Here is a 24,742-nt window from a genome sequence, read left to right as displayed (position 1 = left end):
TCACTGTGGTTAACCTCCGACTGTCAGCACCCCAAATTGGTTCACTTTATCGGTGACAGACTTAAGAATTTCTGCCAGCCGAATTTTAAGGGACCAGAGGGACTGACTGAGGAAACAAAAACAAAAACAAAAACATGACAGGCAGATGAGCACGGAGGCACCAGCCTCAAGTTTTAAAGTAACTCATTAAGACGATAGATTTTCTTAATAACTTGCCACTTCGTGTTTGTTTATTCTGAGGAGCGCTGAAGTTAAAATGTTCTACCTGCCACGGAAAGTGAGAAGCAAGGAAGACTTTTAATGTCACCAAACACCCACCTGGTGGAATTCATGCAGACTGAATGAAACCGTTCACAAAACCTGTCCATAGTGTGCTCGATTTTTAGTAATTGGATCTCCAGGATATTCTTTAAAATAATCACATACTCTCTTGACCATGCAACCTGATTAATAATGAATGAACATTCCTGAAAAGAATCCTTTGGAAGCACAGCAGATGTCTTTGGGGATATGAAGGCTTTAATGATAAAAATTAAGGGGAAGCGGGAGCTAGGTCACACTGTCTGGTTATTTTAATTGAAACCTAGTCTTCCACATTTACTTAACAGAATGCTTAAATACACCTTCTGGAGTTCATTTATACAAGCAGACAAGAAAAAAGACACCAATGACAACGCAAAAAAAAGCAATCCCAATTTCTCAAGGACCGACCGCCCGACCCCGCTCTGCCTTAATAGTAAAGAAACCCCCTCAACCGTCTCAGAAATGCAACTTGCTCTCTTGAAAAAACTGATAGATAGGTTAAAAACAGGAAACAGCACATTTGTCCTTAATAGTTCTTTGAGCACCTCTCCAGATTCTTACAAATAGATCGCCTTGAATACCCACCAATGGACTGCACCCTAGTTCTTGGTGAAGACACATCGCCGTAGGCAGAGGAAGGGGACCCGCGAAATGACAGGCAGGCCACCGAGACCAGATGGCGGGTGGCAGGCAGTGCCGGAGCAGTCCTGTGTGTCTGTGAGAGCGTCAACGGTGAAACACAACAGGAAAATCGACGCGACAATTCCAGGAAGCCCAGCTCCACCTCATCCACCCCGCCAGGGTTGCTGAGTTGAAGAATCAAAACTCCCTCTTGCTTTCCAGCTGCCTTTTGCACAGACCCTGCCGAGGCTGCCCTATGTCCTCGCCCACTCCACGTTCAACTCAAGCCAAATGAAAAGGCAGCTCGGGGCGGATTAACACCCACTGCCTCGTCCCCAAAACGACGACGATTTGGCACTGCGATCTGTACCCTCATGGCTCACGGGGCCCAGCAGCGGGTCAGTGTCCCGCAGCCGAGTGCCGGGTGCCAGCTTTTCCATGCTGCCAATAGGAGCGTCCCGTCCGGCTCCCGGGGTCAGCAACGGGCTCTTGCCTCCCTTGCATTTCGGTCCTTTTGGCGGCTTCCTGAGCACATGATCACACTATGCTCTGGACGCTGTTGTTTTTTTAAATAATACACTTATTTGTATCTATCTTCTGAGTTAAAATATAATATCTGGAAGAAGTTTTGATTTTTTAATTTTTTTTAATTTATTTTTGAGAGAGAGAGACAGGCAGACAGAATACGAGCGGGGGAGAGGCCGACAGAGAGGGAGACACAGAATCCGAAGAAGGCTCCAGGCTCTGAGCTGTCAGCACAGAGCCCCACACGGGGCTCAAACTCGTGAACCGCGAGATCATGACCTGAGCCGAAGTCAGACGCTTCACTGACTGAGCCACCCAGGTGCCCCCGGAAGAAATTTTTTAAAACATCACATCCAGGGGCGCCTGGGTGGCTCAGTCGGTTGAGCGTCCGACTTTGGCTCGGGTCATGATCTCGCGGTTTGTGAGTTCGAGCCCCATGTGGGGCTCTGTGCTGACAGCTCGGAGCCTGGAGCCTGCCCCGGATTCCTCTCTCTCTGCCCCTCCCCCACTTGCACTCTGTGTCTCTCTCTCAAAAATAAATAATAAAAAAATTTTAAAAATAAAAAAATAAAAAAATAAAACATCACATCCAGAAGAACAATCTCTCGTACAGACTCCATAAAGCAGTCATTTTTTTTCTTCCCCAAATAGAGAGCTAAACTGCAATCTCTCATCCTGATAAACAACTGAAAATATAGGTGTATGAAATATACACACATAAGCAAGCAACACATATACACACACACACACACATATATATATATATATATATATCATGCCTGCATACAACATGTCGTATGCACACGTGTTTATACATACATATGATGCATACACACATACACACAGCAAATCTGTGATAGGTGTCCCAAATTTCAGTCGCCAGAACGGCAAAGAAAGAGTGAATTGAGAATGGAAAGTAATCTTTTAAAAATTGATTGTCTAAAGGAAGAGGAAGTAGTCTTCCCAAAAGCAAAAAAAAAAAAAAAAAAAAAAAAAAAAAAGAAAAGAAAAAGAAATTGTCTTGCCCTGCAATTCTTTCAAGGATGTTGCTTATCACCATGCAAGACAAGAACAGGCAACTCAAGTAAATCATCAGGAAAGTGTAAAAAAACACACACACACAAAAAAAACCCCACACACTGATTGCAAACCTGCACGATTCACGTGCAAAATCAGACATCCGGCCTCCACCAAAGGTGTTTAAGAACCTTCTTGATAAAAGGGCAAGCAGGAGGCAAGGACTGTTGCCTGGCTGGCGTGTCGTGACGCCTACTTTCGTGCCATTGCAACACCTCACGGTAAACCAAAGCGTGCTTCACATGTTTGGACATAAAAATGCAAACATACACTTTCTTGGCTTATGTCTGTACAAATCACAATTTCATCCGTCTGTTAACAATAAACAAAGGGATTACTCAATTTCACAAAGAGGTGACTTCCCAAGGAAGACCTCGCTGTCCACAGGAGAGACACGCATCCATCATCAAACAGAATTCGAAAGAAGTTCTCGGCATGAGATGTGAAAGCGTTGCGTTTGTTAAAACAACCTTAAACCTGCCAAAATTTCTACGAGACATGCCTAACTTGTCCGTATTTTGGCGCTGCGGTGGCAAATGAGCCTGAACGTCTAGAGTTGGAACATCAGGAAACAAACATGGACTTCACCCCTCAAAACCGGAAGAAAAGGATCAACAACCGCAACCTTGATCATCTTCTACGGAGCATCATCTGACAACCTCTACAGGCGACTTCCCACCGCCGGAGGGTCTCAGACATTTCATGTCTTTTACAGTTTACGCGAAGAAAGCAAACATCCAGTGTTAAAGGCAAATGGCACCTATTTCGCATTCAGTTGAAAGTGACGGACGTTTTCCCTGTCTGTGCTGTACCGAGCGCCAGGCAAGAATCTGGTGCTGAGGGCAGCGGCAGCGGACACGAAAGAGAGGGGAGGGAGAGAACACCTGTCACACCTAGTCTCCTGACACCTCCAGTGTGGTGGTGGCAGAAATGGAAGCTCCCGTGGACGCTTCTTCCCAGTGTTTCTAGTTCGACAGGCATTTCTACACCCATGCATGGAACTATTCTCTGTCTCTATAAAACCCTACGTACGTCTACAGTGGAACTGATTTTTGTACACACCCACACACCTAAGCGCCTTTGCAAAATTACGTGGGACTTGACAGAACTCACCCTTCACAAATCCCTCGGTGACAACATCCCTCCTGGATCAGAGAGACACGCCTTCCTCTGTGCAAAAACGGAAACCTTACACGATTTATATATTACATTTTTTTTTAAAGCCTGCCCGTATCTGAAAAGGGTTACCTGGAAATCAGCAAAATGACATCAGAGGTCTGGTCTGTGAAGGACGGACCAGTTGAGCTGGATTATTGCAGCAAGTAGATTCCATCTGGAAAAACGCTTGCCCCTTGGGAAAACCTTCTCTTACTTCATTCCTACAATGCTCCTCTAGAAGGCAGAGAAAGTGCACTCTCCCCCCTTCCCACTTATTATCCACCGGGAGAAAAATGCATCAGTAAATAGTTCCTGATGATGGCCAGTATGGCATTTCACCATTGTTCTCTGAACATCGAAAAGCTTACGTTCAGTGGCACGCACAACTCCTCCAGTCCCATGACTCACTGAGGTAATGACAATGTCATATAGTAACTGATGCCTATTGTATGGACAGATTGGGAAATTCTCTCAAACGCGATAGCTCCTTTCCTCAAAGGAAATCACTTTGTCTCTCAACTTCAAAGTTAGCCACACACAAAGGCCTCATGTTCACAATGCCCCGAAGCTACTTTGCGATCTTGAAAACTAAAGAAAAGTAACCTTGATTCACAACTCCTGGTTAACTATTATGAAGAACATGCTTTCAATGTTTCCCGTGATCACTGAGGCCCTACCGTCAGGGGATGAAGTCTTTTGTTTTTTGGTTTTTTTTTTTAAGGCAACAGAAACAGGAGTGACTCTTTTGTTCGGAGTTGTTATTGTAAAGCACCACACGAGAGAAGGGGGACGATGGAAGAATGGCAATGAAAAGAACAACAGTGCTGACGAAAACAGGATATTAAGAACAGCATCTGAACCGGGCGTCCTCACAGAACAAAGGCAGGTGGCTTCTTGGGACAAATCTGAGCAAAAATACTTTGAAAAGATTTAAATGCTAATGGATGAATGAGTTTTCCAGGCAGCAAGAAATCTTTACGTCTGGGGCGGTAAAAGTGGGTTGTCATTTAAATACACACACACACACACACACACACACACACAGTATCATGAAATTAAAACTTTCAAATCAGATTAAATCACTCACTTTTTAAACCCATGATCCACTCCTTGAAACTTCTAGATCTGTTTCTGCCCCATCTAAAGTAAGATACTTTTTATTAGATAACTGAAGGAACTTAGGGTACATTCGTAAGGAAACGGAATTTGTTACAAAAATGGCTCTCTCCATTCGGAGCATACTCTAACTTACACTTTTTTTCTTCTAATTTACATACTTTAAATATAACCTTTAAGGAGAGTTTTCAAGAACTCCTAGGGAAGCCATGGAATGGATTCTTCGCTGAGAAACAATCACCGCGACCGAACAGCTAACGTGAAGGTCACAGATGGGTTTGGTCAAATCATGCTCTTTTTTTTTTAATGTTTATTTATTTATTTTGAGGAGGGAGGAGGGGTAGAGAGAGATAGAGAGAGAGAATCCCAAGCAGGCTCCACGCTCGGTGCAGAGCACGACACAGGGCTCGATCTCACAACCACAAGATCATGACCTGAGCTGAAACCAAGAGTCGGACGCTTAACCGACTGAGCCACCCAGGCGCCCCCAAATCATACTCTTCTTACCTTCTACTTTTTTTCCGATTCAAATTCCGCTCAAGCTGCTAATGGGACAACACATTTAGTGAGAGCATCAGAGTTCATATAAGTCTACTGGACTTACCACATAATGAGAATTATAATGATCATTATTGCAGTCTCTGAGCTGGAGGGTTCAGAAAAGTAAAAATATATCCTGTCTTGCAATGCTTCCAAAATGGCCGTCCGTTTCCTCTTCTCTCTGTTCCGCTGCTATTCCACGTCTTTCGCCTTTCCCCATCCCCTCCTTCTATTGCCAGCGGAAGGAAAAGCAAATAGACTTTCCTCTTTTAGACAACGCATTTCATCTGGCTCTCCCTTTGATGTGCTGGCAGAAAAGCTGGGGTTAAGCCTCGATTGAGCTCAGCTGGCCCAACTACGCTTGGTCTCGTTTTGGGGTGAGACTGTCAGTATGGTGTCGTGCAAAGAAACGTGTACCTTGAAACCAGATACACCTGAGTTCAAACCGTGGCTTCTGCCGTTTCCTATCTTGTAAGGTTTCCTTATCCGCAAAATGCGACAATGAGAACAATCTCGAAGGGTCTTTTGAGGATTAAGTGAGGCAAAGTTGCGAAAGCGCTAGCAAAATTGTAGCTCCCACACCCCTCTTCCTCTCGTGTCCCCGGTCACCACTTCCCACCCTTCTCTGAGTACATTCATGATCTGTATTTTTTATTGCAAACTGTTCCAGATCACTTTTGGAAACAGGAAGGATCTCAATCCATGTCCTTGTTCAATAACATTCATGGGCCGTCTTGTATAAAGAAATAGTATATAACGAATAAACCGGCATTCCTGCTGTTAACATTAATTCTTTTTTAATAATTGTCTTCACGTAGGCAAGGTCCTCTGTTTCCCAGACATCAATATACCTCTATTCATTGCCACTGGGCCTCCGGCCGTGACCTCGAGCCTTCAGTTTTCCGCTCCTCACTGCAGAGCTCCCCGTCCCACATGAATCCTAGGCCAGAATTTTTGATGTCGCAGGAAATAAGAGACCCTGGCACGGGTGGCGCAGGTGAGACTATCAAGACCAGTGACGGCTTTCAGATTTTTCCTGCTCGGGAGCTAAGCTGTTAGCCTACCAGTTTCATGGATTTCGGCAGAAGACATGAGACCCGTGAGTCAGAGACAAAGGACGGTTTTAAGGCAGGGCACAGCAGGCATCGCGTGTCTCATAGTCACGCTGGTTCCCCTCGTCCCCCAAGTCCACGGAGCGCCCCAGGTGCTCACTGCATTCGTAGAGGGTTTGCATCACAGCTGAAAAACCCGAGCTCAGGAAACCCCAACCTCTCATTATGGGCTGCAAGCCAACCTCTCTGGCATTCGCCCTGTAGAGAACATTATCTTTACCATAACGGACAGCAGACCAACCTACTTTCTACCCCGGAGGGAGATACTCTGTCGAGATACTCTATGTCAATCTTCTAAGCTGTTGGCTATACGGATGAATATCCTCGAAAAGACCGTCTGGAACAAAAGCCATCCGTACCTCAGCTCGCCAGAGGTACAGAAACGTGAGAGGTCCCTGGAGAATTATTGTCCAACAGACACAGCTCCTGGCTCCTCCTGGAGATCTGGCCCAGGAAATCGGATCGATCGCCACCGGGCTTTCCAGCAGTGAGGGCAGAGGCACTTAACGTGACAGTGAATGACGCTTGAGTCATGGAAGACCAGGGGTCAAAGGAGCCCGCCAGAAAGTGCTCCACACTCCTCACCCCTACCATCCTTTAACATCAGCTGGGGTTCCAGGAAGAGAGCAGGTGGGCCCCACCCATAGTAAACAGAGCCCTTAACTACTTCCTTATTAGCCCCAAATCAGCCTGTATCTGGTCTTTGCTCTTAACCGAAACTCATTTTAAGAGGTGGGAAGAGTAAGCTCGTTTTGTTACTTCTTTGATATTAGAAATCCTACACGTGCGTTAAGTTGGCTTAAGCGTTTTTTTGTTTTTTTTTTTAATGTTAGAGCTACCTTTGGCGTAAAACCAGAGAGCAAGTCATTTCTCTGAATAGTCTTTCATTCAGCAGGTATTTTTGAGGTCCTGCTGTGAGTCAGGCACTGCCCTGGGCCCTGGGAATACACGGGTGAATATGTCCTGGGAGGGCTTACGTTTTAATGAAAGGGACATAAAATAAACCAGGAAATGGGTGAGAACCATACATAAAATGAAAGAAATAAAAAGGATATCATGATAGAAAATAGAGGGGTGGGTGAGGTCTACTGTAGCTACAAACACGTTTATACTCATATCTGTGCAGGCTTTCTTAATATTTTGCCTTGCCGCCCTGCCAATAAATGAGCAAACAACATCTTAATTTCAGTATAAAACTTTCCAGCGTTTGGGAGCAGAGTTTGGATTTAATTTCTCAAGTTGCTCAATGTTTACTGACAGATTTCCTTAACGGATGATTTCTGTTTCAAGGACGTGAAAATCCAACTTTTACCAAGAAAAAAGGAAGAGGTCACTGCACGAAAAGATAACGTGACCAATTATTGGAAAGCAGTGACCTCTTGATTTTTTCTAGCATTAGAACTTGCGAGAAAAGCCACGATCACACGGTGGACCCAAAAAACCCCAGGAACTACGGGACTTAGAACTCCCTGAAGGTCTGAGAATCTTGATGGCAGGATGTTAACACGAAGTCGAAAGTAACAACGGGCCAGGCAGTTAAGGGTCCAGGGAAGGGCGTGAAGGAAATTAACAGACATTTCAAGAGTCATTGGTTTTGCTGTTGCCTCTCTAGGAGAAGAAATTTCAGGAAGGACAGGAAAGAGGTGGGGAAAGAGTGCGGGGGTTAATGAACAGGTACAGCTGGGGCTCCATGCCCAGAAGATCAAAGAGGAGTGGAAACCGGGGGAGCCCATGGCCTGAGAGCTGTGTTGGCGTCTTGTGGGCAGTGATGTCAGTAACGAAAGGTATCTCAAGAGAAATAAATTCCCGGCCTGAAGGGAGACCAGCACGGCAGGAATCGTGAGACAGTAACGCGTGGCTCCTGCAGCGGTAGCAGAGGCCAAGGCCAAGGGCCCGGCTTGGGAAGCAGGGGTGGCAGGTGCCAGCCCTACACCACAGAGACACCAGTAAGCAGGTTTAGAAGAGGACGGAGCACCAGGCATAGCGGCGTTTATAAAGCAAGTCGTTCTCGGAGGGGGAGTTCTCCCCAGCCCAAAGATTTTTGGCCTAAAAACCAACATTAAAGGGTGTCCGGGTGGCTCAGTAGGTTAAGCGTCCGACTTCGGCTCAGGTCACGATCTCAGCGTTCGGGAGTTCGAGCCCCGCGTCGGTCTCTGTGCTGACAGCTCGGAGCCTGGAGCCTGCTTCGATTCCGTGTCTCCCCCTCTCTTTCTGCCCCTCCCCTGCTCATACTCTCTCTCTCTCTCTCTCTCTCTCTCTCTCTCTCAAGTAAATAAACATTAAAAAATTTAAAAAATTAAACTAAAACCAACATTAAAAATGTCTCATTGGAAGCTTGATAATTCTGAAAAAAAAAAAAAAAATACTTGTAATCATATGAAAACAAATCCCACAAAGGCCATGAGGCTTCTTCTAGTGTCTTCTTAAAAACACTCTCAAGGCAGGCTAACCTCTGAGAGATTTTCCTTGCATTGGTTTCCTGTCGTAACTTTGAGAGAAATTATAAATGCAACTTATGAAACAGGAAGTCAAGACGTTCCCTTGGAATTTATATCGAAAGGTATGATCTCAGGGACCCGACTCCAGGGGTTTTGTTGTTGTTTGCTTTGTGTCTTATTTGTTTGTCGTCTAGGATTCTTTGAGTCTTAAAGGAAAAAGAGCTTCATTTTCAGCCACTAAGCGAGCACTTCATCTTGCGCGTTTTATCCTCTCATTGAATCAGATTATATCAAGAGCTGGCTTTTTGGATATAAACAAAGGCGAAACTGGAAAGACTCAGTACTTGAGATACAATCTAGGGCTTAAAACTTCACTTACGAGAAACTACCTAGCTTTGAGAACAGTGAGCTTTCCGGGTGGCTAAGCTACCTCAAAGTGGAGATGTATTTATTCTGATAATAAATATGGACGTTGTTTGGCAGAAGTATCGCAGTTACGTGAGGAAGCATCGTGTTTTGGAAAAGAAAGACAAGAGCCCTTCTCAACGTCTGCTCGCTCATCTTTAAGGTAAAGATGGTTACGGCGCTCCTTTACCTTGTCCTGATTTAAATCAACAGACACTTGACCCAGGGCGCGGTTCCAAAGGGTCCTGCCAGTTGTCTAAGTCTATTCTTTCCATTACAAACTCCTCCAAATGACTCCCTTGTAAACGGATGCAAATATTCCGTTCCCCCGCTCTATTCATTCTCTCCCTCAGAGTGGGAAATGCCTTTCTCCGGGGGCGCTGGGCCGAGGGGGCAGGACGGTGGCAGGGTGACTTCCCAGAAGGGAGCTTTGTTGTGCCCAAGCCACTGCCAGGCAACCTGCCTGAGCATCAACTGCCAAAACATCACGGTCCGAATAGGGGCGCTCCGGCCCCCCCTCCCCCCCTCCCCGGCCCGCCCCCGCCTAGCAGCGTCCAGAAAGCAATTCTTTGCATGGGTGCTTCTTCATCGTGATCCTGACTGGCAGCTCCGAGGATTAAACGCAGGTCCTTTATGCACATTAGCCCCCTGGAGTGTTGAACTCCAAAACCTCTATTTTCTCCCAGTTAGCCACTGTGGTACACAGCCTTTCTTCCACTCTGGGCTATCAAAAGAAAACAAAACAAAACACCAGACCCTACAACAATATGATGGACATGGTAATGACGGAGAGTCGGTAGGGTAGTGGGCAGATTCTGAGACTGGGAACCCATTTCCTTCTTTATCATTAAAACTTCGCATTCTCAGCAGCAGAAGCTTGCTCACAATGGCACCAACAATCGACTGGGGGAATGAAAACCCTGTGCTCTGTGCGCGCGTATATCTATCTCCATTAACACACGGCCCGCAAAACTGCTGAATGAAAATCGACACCGGAGCCTTCTTAATCAAGCAAAATTTCCTGCTTCGTGGCTGCATTAAGAAAAAAAAAGAGAGAGAGAGAGAGAGAGAGAGACCATCTGGCCTCTCTCTGCTACTTAGGGTTTTTGCTCCCCACTTCCTGGTTATCTTCAGCAACGCATTACATTTTCACTTATAAATTATTTTTACCACGATGCATTTCCTGCGGTGAACTAGAGGCCGAGTAGAAAGCATTGTTCTATTTCTAGGAAAATACTTCTCCGTTCCTAATGGCAGGTTGGAAAGGGGAAAAGAGCACTTGAAATAGGAAAATGGAGGACAAGTCGCAGCGAGAGCATTAACTACTCGTATTTCTTTCGACGTAAACACGTCTGCCACCAAGCTCACTCTGTCTCTTCCTCTCTCTCTCTCTCCCTCTGTATATAGAGAGAAAAAGAGAGAGTAATAATTTAAATCCCAAAACAGAAAGCCACCTCTGCCCTGCTCATTCAAGGTGTACTTCGTACTAATCAGTCTCCAAATAATAAGTCAGAAAGTGGAATTCATTTTTGCACGGGAACAAAGACCCTGATAAAAGTACAATCAACCTTCAATGAGCTGAAATTCCCCGAAAATGGGAGAGTTCTGGTTAATTTAATTTTCTGGTTAACTGAACCTCAAATAGAAAACCTTGTTTTGTTTTTTTTTTTTAAATCCTCGTTGAGAACGTTCCTAAAATGCTTGAGCCTGCTTTTCTTGCGTTAACTACAAATGGGATGGAATTTAAAAGTTCTTAGGTAGTTCCAAATTGTATTGTTTCTTGAGATCATCACCATAAAGTCTTCTTCCTTTTAATCATAAATAGAGGAGATTTAAGAGATGGAGCGGAACGTAGATTTGTACTCGTGACCGTGAATTTTTACATTAATCCACGATATTGCCTTCTTTCTTGTATTTCACCATCTCTTGGGAAAGTACAACGTAGAAAACTGGTTAACAGAGACGTTTGACTCTGTTGGCAAAATTCAGGTAGGCTGAAGTTTCTGTATGCTTACGTGTTAAAGGGACGAAAATTCCCTCTATACCTGTTCAATAGGTGTAAATAGTGAATACTTTTAATACAGTGCTTCCCATCAAGCTTATTAACACAAATTAAAGACCATGTCAATTCCTCTGACGTACGGATTTAAACGGACCAAGAAAGCGCCAGGATTTAGGTTTCATGGTAGAACGTTATGGCAGCTCAGAACTGGCCCCAAACGTCCTCCTTCCACAACATGGTCACAGCCAGCCCAGCCCTCTCTTGGGTTCCGTGTTGCAAGTTCCCACAGAATTCTATGCCGCGCCACCTGCGGCTATCAAACAATAACACCATATTGACTCAAAGCACTGCCCAACGGTCAGAGCCCTCGAGTCTTACATCAGGCTTCCGGGAACCAGGTCAGCTAGGATCATTTACGATTCCAGATACCTCACCATGTACGCGTGAAGAGAAGACTGGGGCTTTTGCTCTCTAGGTAGAATCTCTCTAAGTAGAATGTCTTTGTCTCTGTCTCTCTCTCACATACACACGCACCTCTTTTTCTGGGAGTGGGGGGGGGGAGTAAGGGGTGTTACGATGCACTCATCCTCAAAGAAGCACTGGGCAAATCTAACGTAGATTGAGACCTTATTATCCGCCAGGAACTGTTAGCCACTGGGCGCACAGTAGGATTTTCATAAAGATTTCTCCAAAGGACTGAATGGAAGTGAAGGGATCAGCCATGGCTCACTTATGGACCTATACAAGATCGCCTTATAGGTAGGCTAACGATACCAAATGATTCTGAACAATGACTATTTTCAAAATGAGGCAGTGGTCACACCCTAAAAATAGGACTTTACTGTAAGGCACAAAGACAGCCATTTATGTATTAATGTTATCAACCACTATGTCTTGGGCACAGATGTGGTGAGTATATATGGAGGATGTATGTATCGAGATCTCAAAACCTACAATGCAGCATAGAGCTTGCCCGCGATCAGAACCAGGGCCTTCCTTCTGGCTCGCTATTGTCCTCCTGTCCGTACTGTCGGCTCTTCTCTCAGTCCGTTTTGCAGGTCCTGCCCCGAAGAAGGATACTGACACCCAAAGCACAGACACTTTTCTTCCCCTAAGGAGCCCTCGGGGAATACAAGAGATCGAAAGCCTTGGAGAGTTCTGCAGACTTCGTAAAGTGGGACACTCAGAAGCAGCGTAAGGGGCCTGAGGCTGCTTTGCCTCTGCCATCTGTCAGACGGTGATTTCCAGGTTGAGTGGGTGCCTAGGACATCCTTGGTCAAAGGTCTGGACGAGTAGCTCCATCCCATGTAGAACCACTCCAACACCCTTCCGGCTCATTTGCGGAAGCATCGGGAAGTGCTGGACATTGTTACCTGCTAGCTCTGCGAAGCCCTCCCGTTCAATACTTTAACAGCTTCTTTAGAAAAGAGCAAGCAGGTCTCACGTTGCACGACTCACTTAACTATTATATCCTGGGAGACAGTGTGCTTATACTGATTCCTCCCTGCACTAAACAAAGAGTATCTATAAAGGGAATTGTTAACTTAATGGAAATAATACTTACTTGGTGGGGGGGAGGGGTTGGGGACTTCTAGGCAAGAATAAAGCATGTGTTAATACACCTAACACGCAAGTGTTTGACGTGTAATGCCAACTCACGTAAGGCTTCCTTTGAACCTCCCTTTTCTTGACCATTCTTCCATATGTCCACAGCTGACATGTTTTTAAGTACCTACCATTTGTCAGGCACTTTCTATCAATTACAGACCCAAAAGGGTAGGTACCATTTTCTCCACTCTCTACATGGGGAAACTGAGGCTCCGAGTTAGGGCACCTTGCCCAGGGCCACAGAGCGGGAACATGGCAGAGTCCAGCTGAGAACGTGCTGCTCCATCACAAGGAACTGGAAATTTCCGATGTACGAATGCAAAGAAAATGTGGATGCTGTAGCTTCCAGTAAGTGCTTCAACTACTTCGAGACTTTAATTTAAAAAAGAAAACAAAACTGGAGCCCCAGTTGTAGGGTGGCTCAGTAGGTTAAGCATCCGACTCTTGATTTCGGCTTAGGTCATGATCTCACGGTTGGTGGGTTCGAGCCCCACGTTGGGCTCCGTGCTGTCAGCATGGAGCCTGCTTGGGATTCTCTCTCTCTCTTTCTCTCTCCCCCTCCCCAACTCATTCTCTCTCAAAATAAATAAACTTAAAAAAACAACAACTAATAGTTAAGCATTGGTCCTGTGCCTTTACCAGGAGCCATTCAGGAATTTCACAAGCTAAGCACTCGCCAGTCTCCCTTGGAAGGACTGACATTTGGATCATATTGGCAAGTGGGTGCTTTAAACACGAGAGAAAATTAGGAGAAAAACCTAAGACTGGATTACGTCCACGAGTTCACTCACCAATATCTCCCCAAGTACTCTTTTTTGTCTTTTTTTTAAAAAGTATAACAAGCTCGTCAACCATCCTTTTCACTCAGTGAACAACGGCTTGTGACCTCCCAGGTAGCAAATTCACAGGAGAAACATATCAGTTATAATTAATGTTTACTAGGATAAATGTAAATATTTAAAAACACACAACAGTTCCAAGCACATGTGATTTCCATTTTATTTTATGAAACACTAAAAATCCACTTGTCCACCCCATTAATTATAAGCTGCTCCCAGCCCTGACCTGTATATAATTCCCTCTGACGTAAATTGGAACAAGGTGCCCAGAGTGGAAACAGCCTACACCCTAACTGGGCTACAAAATGTCAAGTTCCCAAACCTCTCAAAAGTGTAACCTGACATTTTTCTAAGATTAGAGGCAGTTTGTGAATTTAAAAAGAGGGCTTAAAGACTCACCACAGTTAAATCCTACAGTAACTCCTGAAATATCCAAAGTAAACAGGACTAAGGGGGCTCTGGGGACACCAAAACCCTACTAGGAGAGAAGAAACACTCTTTAGTAGGTGGTATTGCTTTGCAGAAAATAATGTACGTGCGTTCAACCAGAATTAAGAAGAATGCGACAGTACACTTTGAGGCATGAAGCCCTCTAGAGATCTCAAGGAGCCATGAATGGACCATGCGAAAAATTTCTCCTTTTGCTACACATGAATGATTGAGTTTATAGTGCCTATTAATCTTAAATGTTGAAGGCAAAAAAAAAAAAAGAGAGACTGGTTAACTTTTCTAATAGTATTTTTCTTGACACAATTATAGTATGTGTTCATTTATAACATTCCCCAAAAGCAAAATGCCTAGAAAAGAATCTGACCACCAAGAAGCAGCATTCGGTCCATCAATCTTTCGAGTCATTTTTCTATCGTCTTATCCACAAAAATGGGAGCATACTTCACAGGCTGTTTTGCAAGTTGTTATTTTAAAATAGAACATACTGGGTGATTTTTCATGTTCAAAGACTCTTGTGATTTCTCAGGATTAATCTTAAGTGCCTTTTAGTACAACTTAAGTATTACTGCCAGTTGCCAAATCAAATAGACCGTACAAGTTGGAGATTTAATAAATATTAAAATGTGAGCAATTTCTTTTTTCCCTTTACCAGCATGCGTTGCCAGTGAGGGCAATACTGCCTTCAAGGGTGAGAAAATTAGTTCTTGGTGGCAAATAGTCTCACTCTTTTTATGTACAAAGCACAGAAACACATAAATAGGTATACAATATAGCTGCGTAAGGAAAATTTTATGGGGGGGGGGGAGCAATTAGGAAAAAATGTTTGAAAAGGCTCCTTGGAGGATCAATGACGGAAACAGGTTGCCAAACACAGTGCTATGCCATCAGACGTACCGCAAACAGTAGCCTTTACGTCACTGGGATCCAAGAGATGAATTTTTCCATTTTAAATGTCTCATCCTTGAATGAATTCCAGCCCATTTCGGAGCTGGAGAAACCCAGCTTCCCAGCGGCAGATCTACGGCGAGTTTTTTGTGACGTGCCCATGGTCGGCACCTGTTCCCTCTCCCATGTTCTTACTAAAGACTCAACGGGGTCTGGGTGAGGAGGCACACGTTGGGTGAGAAGATGCTCTGAAGACAGATGAAGAAACCATCTCCGAACAGACTCGTACCGTGGGAGTCTCTTAGTAGCTCTTGCTCTGTGCTGCCCTCTAGTGCTGTCTGGGCCTCCGGGATACCTCTTCCCGACAACCCTAATCCCCAGAACCCATGTCGGCCCTAATCCCCAGAACCCATGGATGTGAGGTATCACTCCCCCGACCATGTTGTTAAATAACAGCGCAGTTGACGTCAGGGGAAGGGAGATGATCCAGATGGGCACATGGGCCCTTACGATAGAAAGCGTTTTCCACCTGGTGGCAGAGGAGGAATTTAGAGAGATCATGTGTGTGCAAGAGACTCCACGTGCTGTTGTACTTTGCGGATGGAGAGGGCCACATGAGAAGACGAAGACAGAGGAGACTCGGCCGACAGCTACCAAGGACACAGGGAGTTCAGTCCCCAAAACCGCAAGAAAATGAACCCGCCAACAACAGGTGTGAGCCTGGCAGCATCTTCTTCCCCACAGGGCCTTCAGATCAGAGCCCACCCTGGCCAACACGTTGACTTCAGCCTCAGGAGACCCCGAGCAGAGAAGACAGTGGGCTACACGGACCTGTGACGTACAGAAGCACGAGCTAATAAATGGACGTGGTTTTCACCTGTAAGTCTGTGGCGACTTGTTACGCAGCAACGTTGACGAATACACCTTCCTTTTTCTACTTTACGATCGTACCAATTATACCAGTGGAGGACATCCTGGCGATGTCTGTCTCCCAGGTCACAGACCCTGGATCAGTGGGAATCAATTCAAATACAGTTGCCAATCTCAGGCCTCTCGCTGGCCTGTGTGACCCTTTGAGAATCTACAGTCAATCCTGCCAGTCAAGTCCCAGCTCTTGACCCCTGCTCGGAGCAATGGTCCCTCGGGGGGATTTTCATCACCTTCCACTTAATGACCAAGTTCCCAGTGCCCCCCGCCACCCGGTTTTCTTGGTGCTGGGCGACCTCGCCGGCTCAGGCATCCATCGGATGTATTTCACTCAGATTGTCTTTTACTCTTTATAACGGGCTGACCAAAGAATCATGTGAGAAGATAAGTGGAAATCTGAATGCTCTGCCGGGCCTTAGTTTTCCTAACTCTGCTGCAGGGAAAATTGAAGCAGTGATTGCTAAATCATATGCTAAGGTGCAAAGAGAAGGAAGGGGATTAGGGATCAGATGTGGCTGAACAGGAAGCCTACCCAGTATTTTATCACTTCTGGTACCTGCTGCCCCATTTTATATCTTTCTGGGCCTCATTTCCCTCATTCAGAAAAGAGTGGTGGAAACATTTACCTCACAGAGCTGCAAGTAAGAATAAAAATGGTAAAGTCCCATATAACAGAAATTAAACTACATAGACACTTTAAATATCACCGTGAGGGGCGCCTGGGTGGCTCAGTCGGTTAAGTGGCCGACTTTGGCTCAGGTCATGATCTCGCGGTCCGTGAGTTCGAGCCCCGTATCGGGCTCTGTGCTGACACCTCAGAGCCTGGAACTTGTCTCGGATTCTGTGTCTCCCCCTCTCTCTGCCCCTCCCCCACTCATGCTCTGTCTTTCTCGCTCTAACAAATTAAAAAAGATATCTATCACCGTGAGAAGAAATCAGGTAATAGTTTGTATAAAACGCTTTCAACCTTCCAGGAGGCAGCTCTGTAAATAATCTCTTTATGTCTTCTGTTATCACCAGAAAAAAGCCACAGTTAACCTTCTTTAGGGCAGACTTTAGCCGTGACAAATTGAGTACCGTATGACATGGAGACAATCAAACGGCATTGGGATGCTGTATTCATTACTCTGGCCAAGAATAAGGAAAGAGTTTTAGGATTAGGAAGAAAGTTCTGCAGTTGCCATATTTGCAAGGATATTTCTATTGGTTTTGCTGTAAAGTGGAATAAACCATAAGCCCCCTGAGGATGCAGCCCATGTATAATTCACCATGGATACCACGGTGGGCACTTGACTTATTCAGGCACCAAAAAATCAGTTCGAGAGTAAAGTTTATGCTACAAACTGTGGTGAGCTCAACATTCGATTTTTTCCCCCTTGAATTCTCTTCTTTATGATCCGGGTAAATATAGATCCCATTTTTCTTCAAATTAATAGATCTAAATACTTCCATTACAGAATTGAAGGGGATGTTCAATCGAAAGGGCTGGGAGCAGTGGGTCAGACCTCCCCCAAATCTCCATGTTCCTCAACTTTTGACTTGTGCTCAAATCAGAAAATAAGGCCCCCAAAGTGTAGCATAAAATGGCCCACATATTCCGAAGGTTTTCTTCCTTTTGCATTTCCGGCTCATTTCCCAGGAAGTATTTCCAGGCTCCTGGTGGCCACCCAGGATCCTGTGAGAAGCATCTAACACCACTCACTCCCGGGCTGGAACGTTGGGGACATTTATTTCCAGATGTAAGAGACCCACTTTCTGAAAAGTTTTTCTTTCCGGAAATTAGTTGTCATTAGAATAACATCGGATGCACTCATCAGTCAAATTAAAGATCATCTTTCTGGATGTGTGTCAAATGCAGATAAAGTATAAAGAAGCATTGTTGATAGTTTTGTAAAAATGTGGACTTAATGAGTAACTTTGCTGTTAAAATTCAGCAGCCGGGGGCAATGAAGAATTCCCAGGGCTTTAAATCCACAGCCTTGGCAGACTTCTTAATGGCCTGTGTTCAAGATATCCCTAGATTCCCGGACTTAAAAATAAAAATCTCAAAACCACACAAGGTAGCATTATTACATGCTCAATCCCGTTAGCTGATTTTTTATTTCATAATTTGCTACAACGTGGACTGCTGCAATTGAGTCTCTCAATAGCTTGGCTTTTAAACATAATGTAGCATTATTTATTGCCTTACCTGGTACATTGGGGTAAGGACTTTAACACGCTTCCCAACAAACTGCTGACTGGCCAGGTACCTTTTTCAACCATTAGCCGGGAGCCAGAGTGCGCAAACTATAGCCCCCCGCCTGTTTTATATGGCCCCCAAGCTCTAAATGGTTTTTACATTTTTAAGTGGTTGGAGGAAAAAAACTCAAAAGAATCATATTTTGGGAGATGTGGAAATGACATGAAATTCAAATGTCCGTGTGCAATTGTTTATACCTACTGCTCATGGCGAAGTTGAGCGGTTTCGACAGGGACTGCATGGCCTGCGAAGCCCAAAATACGATCCAGTCTTTACAAACAAGTTTGCTGACCCTTGGCCTAGATGTATGTGGTATGAGAAGGGTGCAAACAGCTTAAACTTCGCCCCCTAAGAGTGCAGGGTGTCCGCAGATGCTGGAAGTCTCATGACCTAGCTCTGTACGCTGCCCCGTTACACTTATATGCACACACGCGCGAGCGCGCACGCACGCACACACACACACACACACACACACACACACACACACACACGCACACCTCTTTCTAATTATTGGAAAGAGGGAAGCAACACCAGAACCCACCTGTATTCTCTATGGTTGTGGGAGTTCTGCTGGGACAAAATCTACATGATAATCAGCAAGTGATTCCCAACCACTTGGACCACCAAGGATGCCTTCTTCTTTTTTTTTTTTTAAAGGCTGGGTGCTGGGCTTATTATTTTTAAAACCAGTGTCATTGAAATAAAATTGATACATCAAAAACTCAACCAGTTAAACTCAGTGGTTTCTAGTGGATTCAGAGTTGTGCAACCGCCGCCACTATTTAATTCCAGAACATTTTCATCACTGTCCCCCCACCGCCCCCCCGCAAAAAAGAAACCCTGTACCCGTTAGCAGTCACTCCCCATTCTCCCTTCCTCCCACTCCTGGCAACCACTAATCTACTTTCTGTTTCTATGAAATGTGTTTATTCTGGACTTTTCATATAAATAGATCATATAGTATGTGGCCCTTTAGGGCTGGCTTCTCTCACTTAGCACAGTGTTTTTGAAAACCTCTTCGCTTTCTAACTTCACAAATCTCCAGGTTTAGAAGTATCTGATGAAAATAATCATTTAAAAGCTAGGACTGTACAATTTCCTTCGAGTTTTCTAAAATGACAAAAAAAAAAAAAAAAAAACTAGCACGCAAACCACTCTTCCAGTCCGTAGAGATGCCTGGGAGTCTCAGCCATGCCATTCAGGGCACGACGTCACCACCATATGCTCATTCTGTCATTTACTCAACAAATATTTATAGAGCGCCTGATACCTGCCCAGTACTGTGCCAGACGGGCAGTGAGACAGGCCTGAGTTTCAGATCTAGTTCCTTACAACCTTACTTTTCACTAGGTGCTGGCTCGATCTGTCAACCCCTGAACATCTTATTCCCAACAACACATTGTACGTATTGTCCAGGATTTTAGTCTTTTATGTAAAAATGATGTAACTTCTTAAGATGTTCAAAATAGTATCAGTGGCCTTCAACTCTCCAGATATTGGAAGAAAGTTCCAGATGCCTCTTTCCCTTCTTCTCCTACTCAGCCACCCTGTTTTCTTCTCTTCCATGTTAGGACTCCTTCCTTTCATTACTATTTCGAGTTCTGTAACACACACCAACAAGACATCACGAAGATCCTTGGAGTATCAGACAAGCAAAAAGAACAAAACTCAAACCTTGTCCATTCATGATTTTTTTTTCCTTAGCACCTAGACGCCCGCCATCATCTGAGTACTCACTCACTAGCAAAGTCTCAGAAGTTCCGTTTCAGAAGTGGGCTAGACAAAGTCTGTAATCTAAGCAGCAAGAGGTTTAAAATAGTGGCTTTAAGATCGCTGGGTCTTAGAAGCCGAATCGTATCTCTCCCACGGACAGACCATTTCACTGTTGGACATTTGTACTTACTAGCATTGCTTGATCCTAAAGGACAGGGTCCAAATCAAACACATCTGGGCATATTTAACCTGGAAAAATGCCCCCAGAAGGCCCTGTTAGCTCTGTCTTTGAAGCACCGTCAAGAGAACAGAGTAACCGCACGTGTTCCGCGCTGTGTAGATGGGGCCAAACATGGGTAAAAGCAATAGGGAGACAGATACAGATTTCATCTGAGGACAAACTGTACCTGCGAACGACGTCCCGGATGGGACCGGGCCTGGGGAGAATCCCCTCCCCTGCTGTGCTAGCATTCCTGGGTGCCATCAGAAAAGGTGTGCTGGTGACATTATAGGAATCAAACGGGGACAAGGTATGAAGAAAGGAACCAAAGTCCTTTAACTCCCAGTGACATAAAGTCTGTGGCCAGGGTGGTGGGCAAGGAATCCAGTTGGGGAGACTTTTCGTTTAAAGCCACTGCGATGGTTCAACCCGACTGAACTGGTCTCTCAAAAGACTGGGGCATTTTTGAAAGTGACAAAGATGACGTTTCGATGTCAACGGTGACATAGCTTTTAAAGCATTCATGCAGCAACTTAGCAAACAGAACGGAAAGCATTAGTTAGCATTTAGAGGTAAGTGTTAGAAATTTTTAACCTCTATATATTATAACCTTTATAACATTTAATATGACATCCTTTTGTTAAAAAAATATATTTGGGGAGCACCTGGGTGGCTCAGTCGGTCGAGCGTCCGTCCGACTTCGGCTCAGGTCATGATCTCACGGTCCGTGAGTTTGAGCCCCACGTTGGGCTCTGTGCTGACAGCTCAGAGCCCGGAGCCCGCTTCGGATTCTGTGTCTCCCCCTCTCTCTGCCCTTCCCCTGCTCGTTCTCTCTCTCTCCCTCTCTCAAAATCAATAAACTTTAATAAAATAAAATAGCCCTTGTCCGGCAATAAGGAAACCAGAAGTATGTTATTTTGAGTACAGCACCCCTTTACACTGAGCACATCACACTGAGCAAACCAGTCATTTCCTACAAGAAGGGCAACGGTAGCCTCTGAAGAAATGTGTATTCTCACGTTAGAAGCAACACTCCTCTATATAATCCTGTAAACAAAGGAAGATCATTTTCTGGGCTCATATGGGTTTAATATTTCTTTCTCCAAAGCCTTTTCTCAACATAATCTACAAATCAATCCTTTCGGGCACCTTTTCAAGAGACTCCAGCATTTTCAAGTAGTTTTGAGTATTATTTGTCATACTATGAAACTAATACATTTGCAAATGTTATTCTATTATTTGGGGAGTCAATCTGTATTTCAGCCCATTTGTTTCTTGGCAAATGTTCTTATTAAAACTCATACACTCCCAAGAGCCTTTGCTGTATTTAAGTGTCACTTGAGTTTAGTCTGCTGGGATCACAAGCGCATAGAAAAGAACAAAAACACTTCAGGACGCACCTTCATCTAGAAATAGCGATACCTCCAGGCAGTTTATAAATCTCTATTCCTGAGAAAGAAAGGCTTCATTCTGCATTGGCTCCGCGATCGTGGGGGATTTGTATTACAATACAACTCAGTGGCGTAATGTACAGGCAGGGCCATAATAGCTGTGCATTAATGATAACTATTCCCAAATTTTTGAGCACGCTGGAACACTCTGTATATTCTGTTACTAATCAAATGAGGGAAGGGTGACAAAAGTGGAATTTAAATTGTATAACTGATACAGTAATATTTAATTTCTACAGGAGGTTATAGTTTATTCTTTTCTCCAGTAATTTGTAATGTGTATATAAACATAAAATAACATTTTAATTCCAATATCAACAAGAATATACTACTTATAATATTTCAAACAATAATTATTTTTTAATTCCAATAGAAAAATACATTTATATTACCTATTACGATATAATAAATACAAAATATATTATTTTTACCCTGTAAATACAATGTAAGGTAAAAAATGTGGTATTTTACAGACTAAAATAGTTATTTTTACCATCTAAGTATAATTAAAATTTTAGAAACCGATTGTATTTTCTCTTGCCTGCTTTGGAGTTCTTTAAATGTCTTAAGACCTCAACCATTAGAGGGACGCCTGGGTGGCTCAGTAGATAAGTGACTCTTGATTTCGGGTCAGGTCAGTATCTCATGGTCCTGAGATGAAGACCTGAGTTGGGCTCCGTGCTGAGTGTGGACGCTGTTTATGATTTCTTTCTCTCTCTCTCTCTCTCTCTCTCTCTCTCTCTCTCTTTCTCTCTGTCTCTCAGGCTCTCTCCCTCTGTCCCTCTCCCTCACTTGCTCTCTATCAACCAATCAATCAATCCTCGACCATTATTCAGTGAAACAAGTTAAATCAGAAAAATATCCAAGATTGTGCCAATTCCTCTATAAAACTTTCTATGTACATACAGATATGCCTCATTTTATAAAGATATTTTATTCCTTATTCAATTTTAGATCTGGTCAAATAAGCATGATATCTAACATAAGGGATAAACTATCAATGTGAAGTAACATAAAACCGTGCTTTCATGAAGTTTTGTTGTTAATGGTGTGTGTTCAATTCGTACAAGCTCTTTAAGAAACAACAGCTGGTATCTTTCTCCATTAGCCACTAATCTTCACCCATAATGTACAGAAGCAAATGGAAAGACACTGGTGCTTATGGGAAGTGACCAGGCAGGCATGTACCCAAACCTACCTCATGGTAACGAGAGGCCCATCAAGTGCCCACAGCCCAGTGCGATAACCTGCAAGCTGACATTCTCCTTCTCATTTACCTAGACCAGTGATTCTCAAAGGGGGTGGTGGGGTATTTTGCTCCCAGGGGACATCTGACATGTCTGGAGACATTTTTGCTTGTCAGATCTTGGGCGGGTGCCGGGGTTGCTGCTGGCGTCTAGTGGGTAGAGGCCAGGGATGCCACTCAACACCCTACGACGCACAGAAGAGCCCCACAAAGAACCATCTAGCCGCAAATGTCAATAGCGCTGAGGCTGAGAAAACCCTGACCTGGAAGAATCTAGATCGGATGGCAGGGAACATTTAGGATGCAAGTCCCAACAGCCTGTGAAGATGTGTTTGCATACACATACCCCTCTGTACATAGATTGACAACGAGGCTAGATCGCGCCCCTAAATGTGTCTACACCCCAAAGTGAATAGGCGTCAAGTGTGGCTCTGCTATGTCTTGAGGAAGTATCCATTCTCTGTGTTTCTCAAAGCATAAATTGGAGGCCATTCTAATGTTGAAAGATCTATTTTATACAACACTGCTCCTTTATTGCTTATCAATATGTTAGCCAGGGCTCAAATGAAGACCCAGCAATCACAGGGAATTTTGACAATTCAGCCATGAACCACGATTGGCCCATTTGGGTGTGAGAATCTTACCTGGGAGGTACTGAATACATCTACATTATTAGATGTACATCTAATACATTAGATGATGAAATATTCACCTTTTAAAAACCAATACAAACGAGATACCACTGCACACCTACCAGAATGGCCAAAGTAAAAATACGAGCAACACCAATGCTGGGGGGAGGGGGGGGAAGGGGCGGGGGGCGGGAATCACTGATGCATCGCCAGTGGGAACGTAAAATGGGTCCACCACTCTGGAAAACCGTTCGGCGGTGTCTTACAAAATTGAACATGCACTCACCACATGGCCCAGAAATCATACTCCTGGACATTTGTCCTCAAGAAATGGAAATTTATGGTCGCACAAAATCCTATACACCGATGCTCCTAACAAATTTATTTGTAATGGCCCCAAATTGGAACCAACCCGATATCCTTCAACAGGTGCATGGTTAAACTGTGGTGCATCTTTACCGTGGAATACTACCCAGTAATGAAAAATACCAAACTACTGATCCACACCACGACTTGGGTGAATCTTCGGAGAATTATGCTGATTAAAAACAAAATACCAGAATCAAGAGGTTATGTACCGTTTGATTACATTCATGTAATATTCTTGAAGTGACACAATTATGGAGATGGAGAACAGATTACTGGTTGCCAGGGACCAAGGATGGGGGGGGGGCAGGGGTGGGTGAAGGGTACAGGGGACCTCCTTGTATATTGTTTTGCAACTTCCTAAGGATCTATAATTATTTCAAAATAGAAACATTCTTTAAAAACTCGATTTCTACACCAACAGAGCCCTGGGAGACAGGAGCATCCAAATGGCCACATTCACAGTTACAGGGTTGGTTGTGGTTAGTTGTTCTCAGCTCTCAGTAATGGCGACCCTACGCACATCCAAAATACATTCTTTTCCAATTCTACCTTGTGTAGTTACTGCTCTGCTTAGTATTTTATTTTTGCGTGAAGGACATAAATACATAAACACGCATATAAGTGTCATTTCAGGGGCTCCTGGGTGGCTCAGTCGGTGGAACGTTCGACTTCGGCTCAGGTCATAATCTCACGGTTTGTTGGTCCGAGCCCTGCGTCGGGCTCTGTGCTGACAGCTCAGAGCCTGGAGCCCGCTTCGGATTCTGTGTCTCCCTCTCTCACTACCCCTCCTCCACTCATGCTCTGTCTCTCTCTGTCTCAAAAATAAATAAACGCTAAAAAGAATTGTTTTTAATAAAATTAAA

The 24,742-nt window shown here is 44.3% G+C and overlaps 1 protein-coding gene across 5 annotated transcripts in view; it reads right to left on the bottom strand.

The window, feature by feature from the left end:
* The window catches only part of MID1 (midline 1), a 581,622-nt gene that overhangs the window by 111,892 nt on the left and 444,988 nt on the right, over positions 1–24,742 (bottom strand). Inside the window, exon 1 of one of the 5 annotated variants that reach the window (XM_081793389.1) lies at positions 889–1,049. The exons of the other annotated variants lie outside the window; for them this stretch is intronic. The gene's annotated coding sequence lies outside the window, so the exon portion shown is untranslated. Of the gene's footprint in view, positions 1–888; positions 1,050–24,742 lie in introns of those variants that run through there. 5 annotated transcript variants of the gene reach the window in all.

The sequence above is a fragment of the Panthera onca genome, chromosome X, assembly GCF_046562875.1.
Source record: "Panthera onca isolate mPanOnc1 chromosome X, mPanOnc1 haplotype 2, whole genome shotgun sequence".
Lineage (NCBI taxonomy): Eukaryota > Metazoa > Chordata > Mammalia > Carnivora > Felidae > Panthera > Panthera onca.
Note: the sequence above shows the minus strand (reverse complement) of the source record. Positions and strands in the feature narration are given on the sequence as shown.